We start from the raw sequence: 15568 nt of genomic DNA, 5'->3' as shown, positions 1-15568 counted from the left end.
AGCATTATGATTATTTTCCGCCTTGTGTCAAAAAAACAAAACAAACTGCATTACACGTAACTGTATTTGAATACTAATAGCATAGTTTGAAAACTCATAACAAGTCAAAATTTCGAGATTAAAAAAGTCAATTTGTAGTCGAAAAATCTATTTTAGAGTCGAAATCTAAATATTTTGAAAAATCATAATTTCGACTTGAAACAAATGCAATTTTATATTTACGTATAATCTATGTCTTTAAAACGTTCTTGCTATCCCATGAGTGGAAATTAATATTATTGCGTCATAATACTCCAATACTACATGACAAAAAAAGCCCCAAAAAACATACGAAATTTCGAAGCTATCAAATGAAATATTTAAGGAGCAACTATTTAACTCCAAGAAGGGGTAATACGCACGTAATTTGTCTAAGTCAGAAACTTTTTGTCTTTTAAAGTGCGATATTCGGAACATGTTTTTTTTTAATTGTCGATTCCATAGATGGGTATTACATCTGCTTGACCATAATATTTTTTCTTCATCAAATTGGGGATCCATTTTTTTTTAAATAATACCAATACCTTCCTTCCCCTTAGAAATTAAATGGTCGTTCCCTCAGCATTGGGATTCTAACTTCATTCTAAATTGAATCTTTATTTTCTTCCTTTTTATAGTATCTGTATGAAACTTGGGTCTATTTTGATTGTCATTGACTTCTCAAGGACGTTTGTAATATGTTATCAAGTAAAAAGCAAGTCATCTTAATTTGTTTAAAATTGCCGTATCATATACGTTCATTAAAAAGTTGTTCAGTTTCAATTAGACAACGCATATTTCAAAACAGTTTTCCAATTTTCAGAATAAATAAATTGAAAAAGAAATGTCAGAGTCATTTAATATCTTTACTTCTCAATCAATTAAGTTTAGCTCAGTTGTCATTTTGTGGAAATAATTTCAAAAAAATTCTTAATAATAAAATATTTCATAAATTTAAATTGCTCGGAAATATTGTATAAATGAACACATGAACAATATGTTTGTCAAGTTTAATTAATCAATGACCGAAAGGACATGATGTGTATACGTCATTAATCAATGACCGAAAGGACATGATGTGAATACGTCATTGAGACAGAAACCAAACAATGAAAGTAACAAAAAACATCCAGCGGTCAACATCAGAGAATCTTAACAATATTATTCGTTGGATACTAATTTTCTTGGGTTTCGTGGGAACTTATAAACCACGACTTCAAATGTTTAACGAATAACATATGAGCCAGTCCATGCGAAAAGATACAAAAACGAAATTTTAAAAAGTGTGCATAATTATTGGTAGTAGACTTGTGATTTATAAAACACATTTACTTTTCCTCATATCCTAAAGCTGTGAGCTACACGCACCTGCAAGTGTTTAGACCCACCTTTAGTTTTGTCAAGATTTTTAATTACTTATTTCATATATTTCAATCATTTTCAAAGTACAGCTTGATTTGCCAATTGATAATGTTAAACCCGGTAGCAGTGGGGATAAGGCTCTGGCTTACGATGCTGATATCAATGCAATCAGACCGGGCGACGGATCGAATCCCGTGCAACGACGGTTGATTTATATATTAAAACATGTTCTTGGATTAATTTGCACTTCTCATAAGTGCAAATTGGAACCACACTTTTTTTTTGTCGTAGAATCATCAAATTTGGCAATAATGTACCTCTGGGGATAAATAACACAATACAAAAAAAAAATTGGTGTGGCTCGCCCGGTTCGGCAACTGGAGTGAAAATAGTGACAAAATCCTGTAGGATATTTTTTTCTCCCATAGGATTTTTAAAAATCCTACAGGATTTTGAGAAATCCTATAGGATAAAGTCATAATCCCATAGGATGTTTTTTATATCCTACAGGATATTTAAATCCTAAGGGATTTATAATCCCTTAGGAGAATAAAAATATCCTATAGGATATAGTTTCGCCCTTAGGATTAAAAAAATCCCTTAGGAAAAATAAAAGCATTTCCTATAGGATATTTTTTATCCTACAGGATATTAGTCTAATAAAATAATCCCATGGGATTAAAAATATCCGATAGGATTAATAAATATCCTAAGGGATTTCATAACAGAAAAAATATCCTGTGGGATAAAAAAAGAATCCTAAGGGTAATAAATAAATCCTAAGGGTAATAAATAAATCCTAAGGGAGATTAAAAATCCTAAGGGAGATTAAAAATCCTATGGGAGATCAAAGCAACTCATAAGAGAGAAAAAAATCCTATGGGAGAAAGAAATATCCTATAGGAGAAATAAATATCCTATAGGAGAAACAAATATCCTATGGGAGAATGAAATATCTTAGAGAAAAATCTATTTGTGAACTCAACCAAAGAACAGAGAATAGTTGTATATGTTTTTGTAGTAGGTAAGGATATTATTTTATTGGAGCAGACCAAATATTCCCAGATATTATTGTTTAACAATTGTTAATTTTTCTACCAATGACACAAATTACCGATAAGTGTACTTCAAACATGGAGCTTGCATTGAGTTACTGCTACTGGTCCGTTTGTTATTTTATGTTTATTATTGCCATTTGCGTAGTTTCTTCTGTTACCTATTTCTACATTTGACTCTGGCTTCTTTTAAATCGAGTTTTCTCTTGTTTAATGCATTGTGGTTGTTTATTCCTCATTTGCTAAAGGAATAGGGGCCGGTTGAGATATCAAAAGTCATGAGTATACATCCATCGCCTGTCTCAAAGCAGAAACCTTTATCCTTTGGTAATCTCATGTGCTTTTTTTTCAATTTAAGTTCAAAAGTGCATTTTAGTGTTTAGTGTAGCAACCATTTCTCTGAACTATTATTCATTATTGTTTAGTGACCAAAAGAGGCCCGCCTCTATGTGCGGAATTTTCTTTCTGCATAGAGGACTCATCATTTTGAACTCATCAGGGTTCCTGTACTCAACCGACTTGTTGGGTACTGAGACATGACTGTGACACCATCTTAACAAAAACTGTGAATAAAATCAGAAGCAATTTTAAAACAACACATGGTGTTGGGGCTAAGAATACCACCAGCTTTTCATTGAAAGTAATGACAAGACAGAAACATGCGTCCAACGGGTATATCCAATACACTACAATTACTTAAACAACTTTGAAAATCGTACATAAGTGTTTTTGATTTTTTTATTTAGTATAGCTTGCTTTCCGTGAAGATATTTTTATTGTGGAGATGCCTGGATAGATTTGCCAGTAACCATACTTCTTCTATTGTGTCCTCAATATGCATGTAGTATTTGCAACTGAACATTTACATTAACTTTCACCAATAAATTCTTCAACAAAATTTGATAATAACTGAAATTTTATGGAACTAAACACTAGATGTAACTAAAGACAGTATTGTTCACCTAGGTCTATGTGCATCTCTGACAACAGACACATCAACACGTTAGGCTAGAATATCACGGTACGTCTAAACACTGCTAAGGACTCCTTAGTGATCCTTAGTGCACTAAGGACTATACAATGCCACTAAGGACTAGAAGGAGTGCTGTTGTGTGTATTATTTTTACATATTATGTTAGAGATTGATATTTCATGCATAAATTTCAAATTTTATAGAAAAATAATCATAAATAAACAAGGTATTCAACATTATTTAGGCACGTGCCCGTTTTTCTTTGATATGCCGAAAATCAATGAACCGTTTGACACGTGCCAAATGACAAAACAATTCATTAAACAATCATAATCTTTTTATTTTAGGTAATAAACAATTGTATCTAAAAAAATGTATGCTTAATATTTATAATTAAATGTGTTGTTCTTATGAAAAATGATTACAGAACAAATAATTTTGTTTTTGTTTTACTTCTTTCCCGACAAAGTTATTTGCCACAGGTGCACGACTTTGATGTGCGCCTACTAAATGACTAATAAGTTAGAGTGTGGTCAGCTTGTTATGTAAGAGATATGAAGACAAAATAAATATATATATTGACAAGTGTTTTGTTTTTATTTTAATTTCGACAAAGATGCGTGTATATATACAAATGGTTTCACTAAAACAATACGATGGAATTGAGAGAGAGAAAATTATGTGTCGTTCTTGGGGTTTATCCAACACCACTAGTTTTCAACCAGCTTGATATTTGTTTACAAAGGCTCCATACGGCACTTATTTGTTTGTATATTTCGACATTTTATTATTCTTCTAAAAGTAAAAGAAGTTAAATAAATCATTTCCCGATTTTAAGTCAGATTAAGTTTCATTTTCAAATATATAAAAGAGACAAATGTTTTAAAAATGTTCCACAGTTTTTAGTACAGTATTCACGAATTTTTTTTCAGTATGTGTAAATTTAGAGCTAAAGATATAATTCTGACAGAGAAAGAGAATGCTTCGTATGAATGCCTTGAAAATATGCCTTTACCACATGATGTGTAAATAATTATTTTTTGTAATGCAATATAATCAGAATATTTAAACCTAAATATATCACGCGAAAACAAGAAAAAGCCGACAGAAATATTTTCAACTATAATTTCTTTAAATCTACTTTTCTTAAAGAAGAACAAGTATCACAGGCACTTGTCTCAGAAAAGGTATATAGGAATTTTTTTTCTGAGACAAATGCCTGTGGCAAGTATGTCAGAAGGAAATCCGATTTGTATTGTTTTTAACAAATTGTCTGCTTAACATATCGTACGAAATAATTTATGAAATAATGACTATGTGCTATGCGCTTTACTCACTGTTGAAGGCCCGAAATATATTACTCAAACGGGTCATATATGAACTTAGTGTGTTGCATGTAGTAAAAATGCATTATCTTATTGGTTTCGTTTTGTCCAGTTATACATTTCTTAAAATGTCTTCATATATGAAAATAAATTTTGAACAGTGCACCATAAGAAAGAAACTAAAGTGTTCCAGTTCCAAACCAGTCTATTGTTCAAACGCATGTACGTCGTCGCCTGTCACCACATTAAAGCACGCTTGCAAGAAAAAATAAACAGAATAGAGATACGGGTACAAAACACATTATAGATAATGTGTCCGACCACCTGAAAAATAAAATTGGTTCAAGAGACAAAGAACGCTACGAAATATTAGATTAATTTTTCGGTACTACCGGGCTTATCACAGCCCAATAACAAGATGTATTTAATGAAAACGCAACAAGCATCTGCCGGTTATCCATACTTCAACACGTACTTTAAAAAAATATATATATAAATGTGAATTAAATATCTATAAAAATTTGTATTTCAGTCACTTATTAATATGAACATCAAATAAAAATCCGACATTAGATATATTTCTCTGGTGACAAATTTATTATTTACAAGAAATATACACTTGAGAAAATACTTCTTCATTCAGATTTTTTTGTTAATAAAATTTCAACAACAATTCATTTATTAGTATCCAACTTTACCAAAAGGATTCCCGTGTAATCAATTAATATGTAATTTGACACGTGTCAAACGGTTCATGGATTTTCGGCATATCAAAGAAAAACAGGCACGTGTCTAAATAATGTTGAATATCTCCTTAATTTATTATTATTTTTCTATAAAATTTGAAATTTATGCATTAAATATCAATTTCTACCGTAATATGAAAAGAAATTGCATGTAACAGCTCTCCATCTAGTTCTTAGTGGCATGTTATCAGTCCTTAGTGCACTAAGGACTCCTTAGCAGTGTTTAGACACACCCAGAATATCATTCGTAACTAAAACTTAAAAAAAAAATCATTATTGCTGATAATTTCAGAGATTAAAAGGACAAATCATTTTGCTTTTGTTTTATTTCTCTTCCTATAAATATTTTCGTGTGCATGGCTTTGATGGGCGCCAACTCTTAAATTAGAATATGGTGAGCTTGTTAAAATGTTTATAAATGTATTAAAAAGTTTTATCAAGAAAATGTAATAGAAATGTCGACAATAACAAACTGAGATATTCTATGCTGAAAATAGATATAAATATAATAAGTGGTATGAGTGCTAATATTATGGTTGATTTGGCAATGGAGAAAAATGTTCGTATCCATCAAAAATTTTAAAACTTTACACACTCTGTGTTCTCTTTGATTTTTTTTTTTTTATAAAAACCTATCTCCATTTCCAAGTTGTGGTCCCTTACGCGGAATTTTGATGAAATTTGAAGACTATTAAAAATTTAATAGGTCAAAGAATAGCCTTCAACATTTGAGGCTTTTTATAGCCAAGGCTGCGTTTAGTTTAAACATATTTTATTTAAAAATTGAATAGGTCAAAGAACAGCCTTCAACACGGATCCTTGGAAATTAGAAAATTTGCAATTAGAGGCCGCAAGAATAGTAACAGGTCTACTAATATTTACAAAACCTGAAACTTTATATTCTGAGGTTGCCTGGGAATCTCTTTTTGAAAGAATAAGGATGTAGTAGTAATTGCGTGTCGATATCTTGTCAATCGTACTGTTGTTTTATTCGACTAACTAACTTTATACGGAAAATTTTTGCATTTTTTTTAAATTACCATGGTCTGTTGTTTTTAAACTGTTAATATTGGAATTAAGTAAAGAGTCAAAGTTGAAATCATGAATAAGTGTTCCGTGAAAATTGTTTTCGAAAATATAATTTGTTCATAATTCTTTAAAGTAATAAACTTTTTTCAAATAAATTCTGATCTTCCCTCATCTGATCACCAGCATGGCTTAAGGTATTACTTCCAAAGGTATTGTAAGGGGTGTGAGGTGACACTTCCAGGTATTCAAGCGATTTCATGTCGGACTTGCAAGTTCATGCATCGTTTCACTTCTGCAGGTAATATTCAGTGTACACGGCCGATAACTTATAACTTTCCATTTTGAACTATCAGATGTATAATATACAACTCTGTCTTACTTGTCATAACTAAACTCATACGCTTGTTTATAAATAACATTTCTGGTGTAAAATAAAAATATAAATAATACCCAAAAAATAAGATTTGATGAAATTACAATCTATTTAAATATTTTTTCCAAGGTTGACTTTGGGAAAATGTAATATATACTCGATGTCAATAGTGAAGGACAGATTGGAACATACCAGAAATATTGATTTAAAAAAATGTACGCACTTGTCGATGATTCGTCTATACGACTGGGTAGAAAGTTACGGAACTATAGCGCAATTTAAAATATATACATGTATACATTAAACATAAGAAAAAAACATATATTTTGAATAAATTGGGGTAAAAGTTTTGTAAATAGACTAGTCCACGTATGCCAACAGTATGTAATCATCGAATGTCGATAGACTATTGTATACCAAAAGAAGAAGACGAAGAAGAAAAAGAGAACCAATTTGATTTAGATACAGGTCGATGTTTAACTTGCTTTGGTTCATCGAAGTTGTGGACATAGTAAAATCACAGATTTATATTGACGTTACGCACGGTATTGGTGCCACTTAGCGTTACACGACGTTCCTAATAAAACAACGATTTTGACGTTGTTCCAAAAAATGTACGCACTTGTCGACGATTCGTTTATACGACTGGGTAGAAAGTTACGGAACAAGACGGAACAAGACTTAAAGTTATGGAACAAGACGGAACAAGACTGAAAAAGTTTCAAACGTTGACCTTATATTTTACTCATGTGAAAATGCCGCTTAAAGTACAGAGAATTTCGATGTTGCTTCTTTATATGTTTTTATTTTTTTCAAGCGGGTGCAAATGCAAAATTCCATTTAATTAAAATAATTTTTAATATTTGAAAAGAATTGTCTGCAACAGTAACACAAAATAACAATTTGATGTCTTGTAAAATGATTTAAATATATAAAAAAGATGTGGTATGATTGCCAATGAGACCACATTTCACAAGAGACCAAATTGTCACAAAAATAAACAACTATAGGTCACTGTACGGCCTTCAACAATGAGCAAAGTCCATACCGCATAGTCTGTTTTACAAGGCCCCGAAATGACAATGTAAAACAATTCAGTCAAGAAAACTAACTGCCTCATTCATGTTACAAAATGAACGAAAAAGACTGTTTTGTATATTTTTTTACTTTTTTTTTTTATCTTCGAAATGTTTTAAAACTTTCAAATGTGAGGCTCTTATTTTATCAACACTTTAATTCTTGGACTATTATACTAACGTTAATATAATATTCCCAGAATTTTATTTTTTATTTTTCTTAAACAGTGACTTATATATTGTAGGCAAATAATTAAGAAAATTCAGGTTATCAAGGATTTTTCACATTTTGTACATAAATCAGGCCGTTAGTTTTCTCGTTTGAATTGTTTTTACATTATCATTTCGGGTCTTTTATAAATGACTACAAGGTTAGGGTTTTGCTCATTGTTGATTGCATATAGAAATAAGATTGTTATGTATGCCACTGGACGAACACTAATTGTGAATATTTTGATGGGAAACTATTGAGTATCAAAGTTCCAAATTAATTTCGGGATTTATTTTCTTTCTCGATATTCAATAACAGAAAAAAAAAATTGCTTGTCCGCTAAATAGGGATTTTCTTGTTAAACATCGTTAAAAAGATGTGTGTCTAAGGTGAACGCCACAAGAACCCTGTAATACTAGTACGAGAGTATAGCATGTAAACATTCCTTCTTAATGATATGGTTGTTTTGGAAATCTTTTCTTACAACTCATGTCGGCGCTAACATGTCCTTTAGGGCGCACTACGTTTGCGCGCATTTGGGGATTAAAATGTTTTACGTTTGCGCGCAGCTTTTGATTACATTTGCGCGCATTCATGTTACAGGTAAACTCAGGTAAAAATATAAATAAAAATTAAATTAAATTATAATTGACTATATATTTTTTTATTTTCATAATAAATATGACTATCAATTTTTAATTTTGAAAATATTTCTTAATTCAAACTATATATTGTTCATATTGAATTATAAAACCAATTATAAAGTGATCATTATAAACTCCGTAGTATAGCTTAATACATGTAACTTCATTGCGAATATTTCAGAGTGAAAAGGATTTAAACGAATAGTGATCGTTTTTAAAATAAGTAAATAATTTAAGTTAGTTTGTAAAGTTACACCAAGGTACAAACATGGAGTTTCGACACGTACCTACATGTAAAGTAATGTAATTATCAATACTTTTACCTTTATGATTAGCTATGTTTTAGCATTTTAACATTTTTATCTGTACATATTTCTAGGATTTAGTGCTTGTGCATAATAAAACGGACTTATCTTGCTCGAAATCCCACTTCCACCTCATCGTTGGTGAGTAGGGGACCAAGACTAACGGAATGAGTACTTATACCTGTAAATAATTGAACTAATTATAAATAAATAAGTATTATTACCTGTATTTTACATGAGTTTACCTGTCAAAAAAATGCGCGCAATTGTAATCAAAAGCTGCGCGCAAACGTAATGATTTTAGCGCGCAAATGTAATGGTAATGCGCGCAAACGTAATGCACCGGTCCTTTAGTAGTTATTTTTTTTTTTCAAAAGTCCAATTTCACGTTTCCGCATTTTCGTGCATTACTTTTCCGAAATAAGTAGCGGCGTTTTTACGTTTCCGCAAATTGGTATTACTTTTCCAGAAAAAGAAATTACTATTCCGGAAAAAAATTAATTAAGGTATACCTGTTGATTGAATAATAAAAAATAAATATTTATTAAGTTAAAGGTCATCATAACAAAGTCTACAGTAGTACATATACATTCACCGTTTACTAGTTTTGTATTTTGGTCAAGAAAGAAGTCCATCTTTTCTTTTTCATATTTCTGAACGTTTTTTTTTTAAGTTAGAGTTATCATCTTTATGCAAAATTGAATGATTTCGTATACTAGTAGTATTACGTTTTCTGTGTCTCTTAGATTTTTTAAGAATACATTTTCGCATGCTTAAACATGATAAAGAAAGCACGTCAACTGTTGGACTCGTGAAAATATTTTTCAACTTCTTAAAGCTTCATCTGTGTGATCGAAATTGTCGAAAGATTCTTATGACAATTTTAATAAAAAGTGATGCAAGTACAAGGGACCAGACGATATGATATAATTGGCACTAGGGAATGAATTATAGAAGTAAACTATTTCAAAATAAATAATTCAATATTTTATATTAATAACATCTTTAAGAATTACAAAATTTAATGTTTTATCGACACTTGCCACGTTCAATATTGATTGCAATCTGTGTAATCGATTGAAATTCATGATCATTCAACCATGGACCGATAATCACGCACGTGTGTACAAACAGTTTGACTATGAATATGTTTTTTTCGGCGACTGTTTTTTCGTCATGTGTTTGGTATTTCAATTGGTTTATAAAACAAATTATGGATATCAATAGGTCAATCGGGAAAAAAAAATATTCCATTTATCATAAAAAGCTTCACAAGTTCCAAGAAATGGTTTGACACGAAATAAAGATATGTATCTGCTTTTAAGCTATTCTATAAAATATATATATTATAACGTTACTTAAAACTGCGAGAAAAAAAAAAACTGAACCATTTGTCGATAAAATACGGACGAACGAAATTGTAAAAAATATATATTATCTTTAAAATTTTTTAGTATATTTATTCTAGTTTATAAATCAAAGGTTGATCACCAGCAGTATGTGTGCCTTACTAGTTTATAATGTCGTGGACTGTGATGTATGCTGCCACCTTCGAGACGTATTTGCTAACGGTTCATTAAAAAAGAGGGTCAGGATGGGGTCGATGAATAGTGAATAATGGGTTAAAAGTGCCGAATAAAGGAAAATAAATAATGACTACAGAAACATAGAGAAAAAGATAAGGAATAGAGAATGACGAAGTGCTTATATATATAAAGAACACAGAAAAAGACTGAACAATTATAGAATTAAGGACCCCCGTACAGGTCCTCATACAATTGACACATCTTATTTTCACACCTAGCAGTTTCTTGGTATATACACATAGTGGTCAGCGTACATCTGCAATGTTCAATTAGGTGTGAAATTTTAATCTGGTAATTGAGATTAAATATAAAAGATGAATATAATGATTATTTCATTATAGTGTCGCACATTGGTCTTACAGTTAAAACAAAGATCGATAGCCAGCCTTCATAAAATTACGAGACACTAAATTTACAATAAAATTAATTAAAATATATACAATTATGAATTAGTTACAACAAGGATTTGTATAGTTACACACACATCTTTATCAATGAAATCCAGGATTTGTTTAGTAAATCTTTGATGAAATTAAAATAATATCCACATTTGATATAAGCAGAGACATATAATACATATGTATTATATGTCCCTGATATAAGTAACAAAATAAACGAATAAAATCTTTATTAAAATGCTAATATTCTGATGATGGATATTATAATAAAATTGTCAATTGAAATTATCTTTGCAAAAGAAAATAAAGGTATATAAACTTGGGATTTTATTTGAAACACATCACAGTAACCTTTATGTAAGAAACAAATATGCACAAAGAAAGACAAAAATAATACTGAAGATATATTGTTTGTAAATCATAATTTCATAAAAACTTTTTTCTTCTAATAAAATAACTATTTATTGTACGAGCTAAAAACTTTTGTTTGTATTTACAGTTCATATGAGCAATACATCTTTTCTCTGTGTTCATTCTGTCAAAGCATGGAAGTTAATATGTTCACGTGATGTTTTAAAAAGTTCATATCGGAAGTCTGTATATAAAAGACAGACCATTAAAACATGTATTTCGTTTTCCACACAGTTCGAACTACAAAATTTACAAAGTCTATCATTAAATGGTATCTGCGGTATGGAATATCGTTCCGTCTTAACGGCTAGCAAAGTTATGATTTCGCAGAAACAAATATGAAGATGTTAAATAAAATTATTTAAACCTTTCTCACAGACTTTTTCCCAACGTGTACACTTTGATTACATTTTTGCGACTTTCGTCCTACTTATAAAAACATGTGCGACTTTTCCCTCAGCATACATGTAAATCATGGGATTCGTAGAAATACTACAAAGGACCTCCTTAGTGCACTAAGAACAAAATTGTACACTAATGACCTGATGGAAAGATACTATCACAACGGATATGGCATCTAGAAAAAGACTTTGTAAAAAATCATAAAATCAAATTTTATAATTATGTCATTTTTAATTAGAAAGTTATCTAATATTTTCTCGACACGTGCTTCAATCGGTTGATTGCCACCTTTAGTGTAATCAGTAGAAATTCATGTTCGCTCAACCCTGTCCCGTTTATAATCCGCTTGTATATACCGATTTTAACATGTATATGGTATTTCAAATTGTTCTCTTGGTTTTTTTCGTTTGTTTGTTTCTGCCGTGTTTATTCTGTCTGGTAAATTTTTTACTTCTAAGGTAATAGCGTCTTCTCAAATATTTTCAGTTTTCAGGGGCGTAGCTAGGCCAAAAGGATGTGTACGCAATGCCGGGGAAAGAAGTCATATGGCGAGGGGTCTGGGGGCCGCTCAAGGCCCCCAGAAGCTCTAGAGTAAATGGTGCAAAATCCTGAATTCTCGCGATTTCCTGGGACTGAAAATGACCTCACAGAAATCTTATTTTCATGAGTAACAAGTCAACTTTTGAAAATAATTAAATTTGAAAAAAAATTAGAGAAAAAAAAACTTCTAATGTGTAGTGGGTAGAGCTTATTTTTATATTAGGTAATAATTAAAATATATAGAGCCACCACCATATATTTTAATTGCTACCTAATCAGTCTCAACCCACTATACATTCACTGAGAAAATCCAAATTTCTAAGCCTTAAAGGGTATTTTTTTATTGAGAGATTACATAAATAAATCGAATCACATTTCTCTGTTTTATCTTATAAGAGAACAAGCCTTTCTTTTAGCTTATAATTCTCAAAGTTAGTTCTGAAAGTCAATGATCATTTCCTTTCCAGTTATCCAAAACCGTGTCTGTTGAAATTTGTTTTTCGTGTTATATGTTCAATAGAACAAGCCCAGATAAACGAATGGATTTCATTGTATTTCTTTAGTCGTCTCATGGTACTGAAAGAGTGTTCTTTCGTTGTCGTCCAGACCGACATACATGCATATTAAGTATTTTAAAGATTCCCGGGTATAAATCCTTGTTTATAACATCATGGTTTGGAAACCTTTAGCTATACATTTGTATATAAATACTTTTGAAGTCCCAAAATCTACAAGGAAAAGCTTCAAAACTAAATCTGAGTTCTTTTTATCAACTTCCAAAAACGAGTCTTTTATTTTTACAAAGCAAGGAAAACAAGCACTTTAAATTTTGCACATGGAGAATAAGCACTTTTAATCTCGAGACACGTATAATTAAATGAACGAGGCAACCATCTTGCACGACCGAACGTAAAATAAAAAAGTAAAAAGCACGTTGATCGTAAAAAAAAACGGCGAATAGGTTGCAAAAATATTACCCTTATATTAATAGAACATCACGTTTTGTTTCATCAGTCATTTTGAAATCTTCAGAAAAGATGTCAGGGTAAGGAGGCATAGTAGACACACTTATTGTATTCTGAAACCCCGAGGACTCAGCTATTTTAATTGTTTGCATCAGCAGCACAATCACGATGCTGGTCCCGAAAATGTAAAGAGAAAACTAGTTTCCGGAACGGAATATAGTTACAAAGTGACTATTAACATATTTTTATAACACTTTATCATTAATTCTATTACTTAAGTTTTATTCTAACTAGATTTACCATATTTTTATTTTTGCCAAATTTTCGATGTGTACGCAACTGCGTTTTTGCGTACGGGTTACTACGCGCCTGGTTTTTGGAAATGTTTTTCCTTTTTTTTTTTTTTTATTTTAAAAATACAAATAATTGTAAACACTTCACGGAAAGGTGAGGTTTAATACTTGGTTGCTTAACGTCCAGTGGCCTATACTTCACTTTTTTTTTCTGATGTCAGAAACCATGCCTCACCGCAAGGTTTTTAAAAGGATAGAACACAGGCAAATGCAAAAAGATTCTAATGACTATCTTTGCTGCCTAGGTCTCTATATAATGATTTATGTTTTATGGGATACTAAACTCCTGTTCTACAAAAACAAATATATTCAGTTTAAGTGAGGTTTTAGTCTGATTTAAGTTCTGATGTGATTTACTGAGAATGTTTCACTTATTTATAAGAGGCAGTACCAAACATGTTTATCTTTAACATGTGGTCAGGTTAAATACATATAGGGTTAAACACTTTCCTCGACATGTTTAGGAGAGGAACATATTTAGGGTACGAACTTGTTTACAAATGCATTACGAGTATAGATATGTGTAATTGGATGTTCAGGCCCCGGCTAAACACATTTTTAGACTGTAAATATGACTTATTTATTTCTTACAGCTACTTCAATTTCAACGTTTGTGGATAGGTGTTTCATTGACAGCCATACCACATCTCCTTTTGCTTATTTTTGTTGTATATATTTTTTTTTCATTTTCCTTGTCTTTTAAAAAATATTCCATTATAAATTTTATTTGATGCCGAAAATAAGAATACGAAGAGTTATTTGTTAAATGCTATAACTAAGCGAAGTAAAACAACCATTAATAATTGTGTATAAGAGCATCATATATATTTATAAAAAAAAATCAAATACAAGCAGACATACCATTTGTGACACCAATTTCATTTATTTCCAAATCTTAAAATCTTATATTTCCACAGTTGTCCAGTTCTTTAGCGTCTCTTAATAATGACAGAACGGGCTTTAGAGTCATATGATTAAGTTAACTAAATTATTTAGTTCTCCCATGCACATTGTGAATTATATTTCTTACATCACTGCTTATTACATTATACAATAAAATGGTATTCATCTTCAATTGTTGAATAAAGATGAATTGTTAAAAAAAAAAGCATTGACATCAGTTTTAAAGTTATCGTTCATAGAAGACAGTTATGATTTATATTCTCTTTTAAAAACGTAATATAGTATTTACCCCTTGGAGTTTTTCTATATTACTTCTGTAATCGAATTTGAAGAACCCCACGGACGCCACATACTCTCATATGTCTCTCAAGGTATAATGATAGTCTGTAAACTCTAGTGTTGTAAATAAGGAAATGAAATCGCAAAAGCTTTGTTTCTCACTTTGTATCTCAAAATTGGCTTCTTTAAATAAACAAAGAAGCTTACATAGCAATTTCCTTAGAAACAAAATAAAACAAAGGCAAAGTAAACACAAAAATTTTGATTTGTGGTTCCATTTTGCAGGCTTTCCCTGAATCGTTTATTCCTTCTATAGTTCCTGAGTGGAATAAACCTGATACAAAACATTGCAGTGTCAACTCTATATCTAAATTTGAGAAAGAATTGAAAACAAAAACCAATATCTTTTGGTAGGAAATTAAATATTAATTTTTAACGCAATTGCGATGCTCCGCTTTATTCTAAAACTGTAGCGGGTCGAGGGTTGGTAGCGTTTCTTTATTGTCTGTTGCCTGGTATATCAGATACTGTGACTGCTATGCGGAGGACAATATATACTATTGGACTGCTGGTAAACAGTTGTCTCACTAATCGATTAATATTCAGCTCAACTG

This window comes from Mytilus galloprovincialis, chromosome 7 (assembly GCF_965363235.1).
Source record: "Mytilus galloprovincialis chromosome 7, xbMytGall1.hap1.1, whole genome shotgun sequence".
Taxonomy (NCBI): Eukaryota; Metazoa; Mollusca; class Bivalvia; order Mytilida; family Mytilidae; genus Mytilus; species Mytilus galloprovincialis.
Note: the sequence above shows the minus strand (reverse complement) of the source record.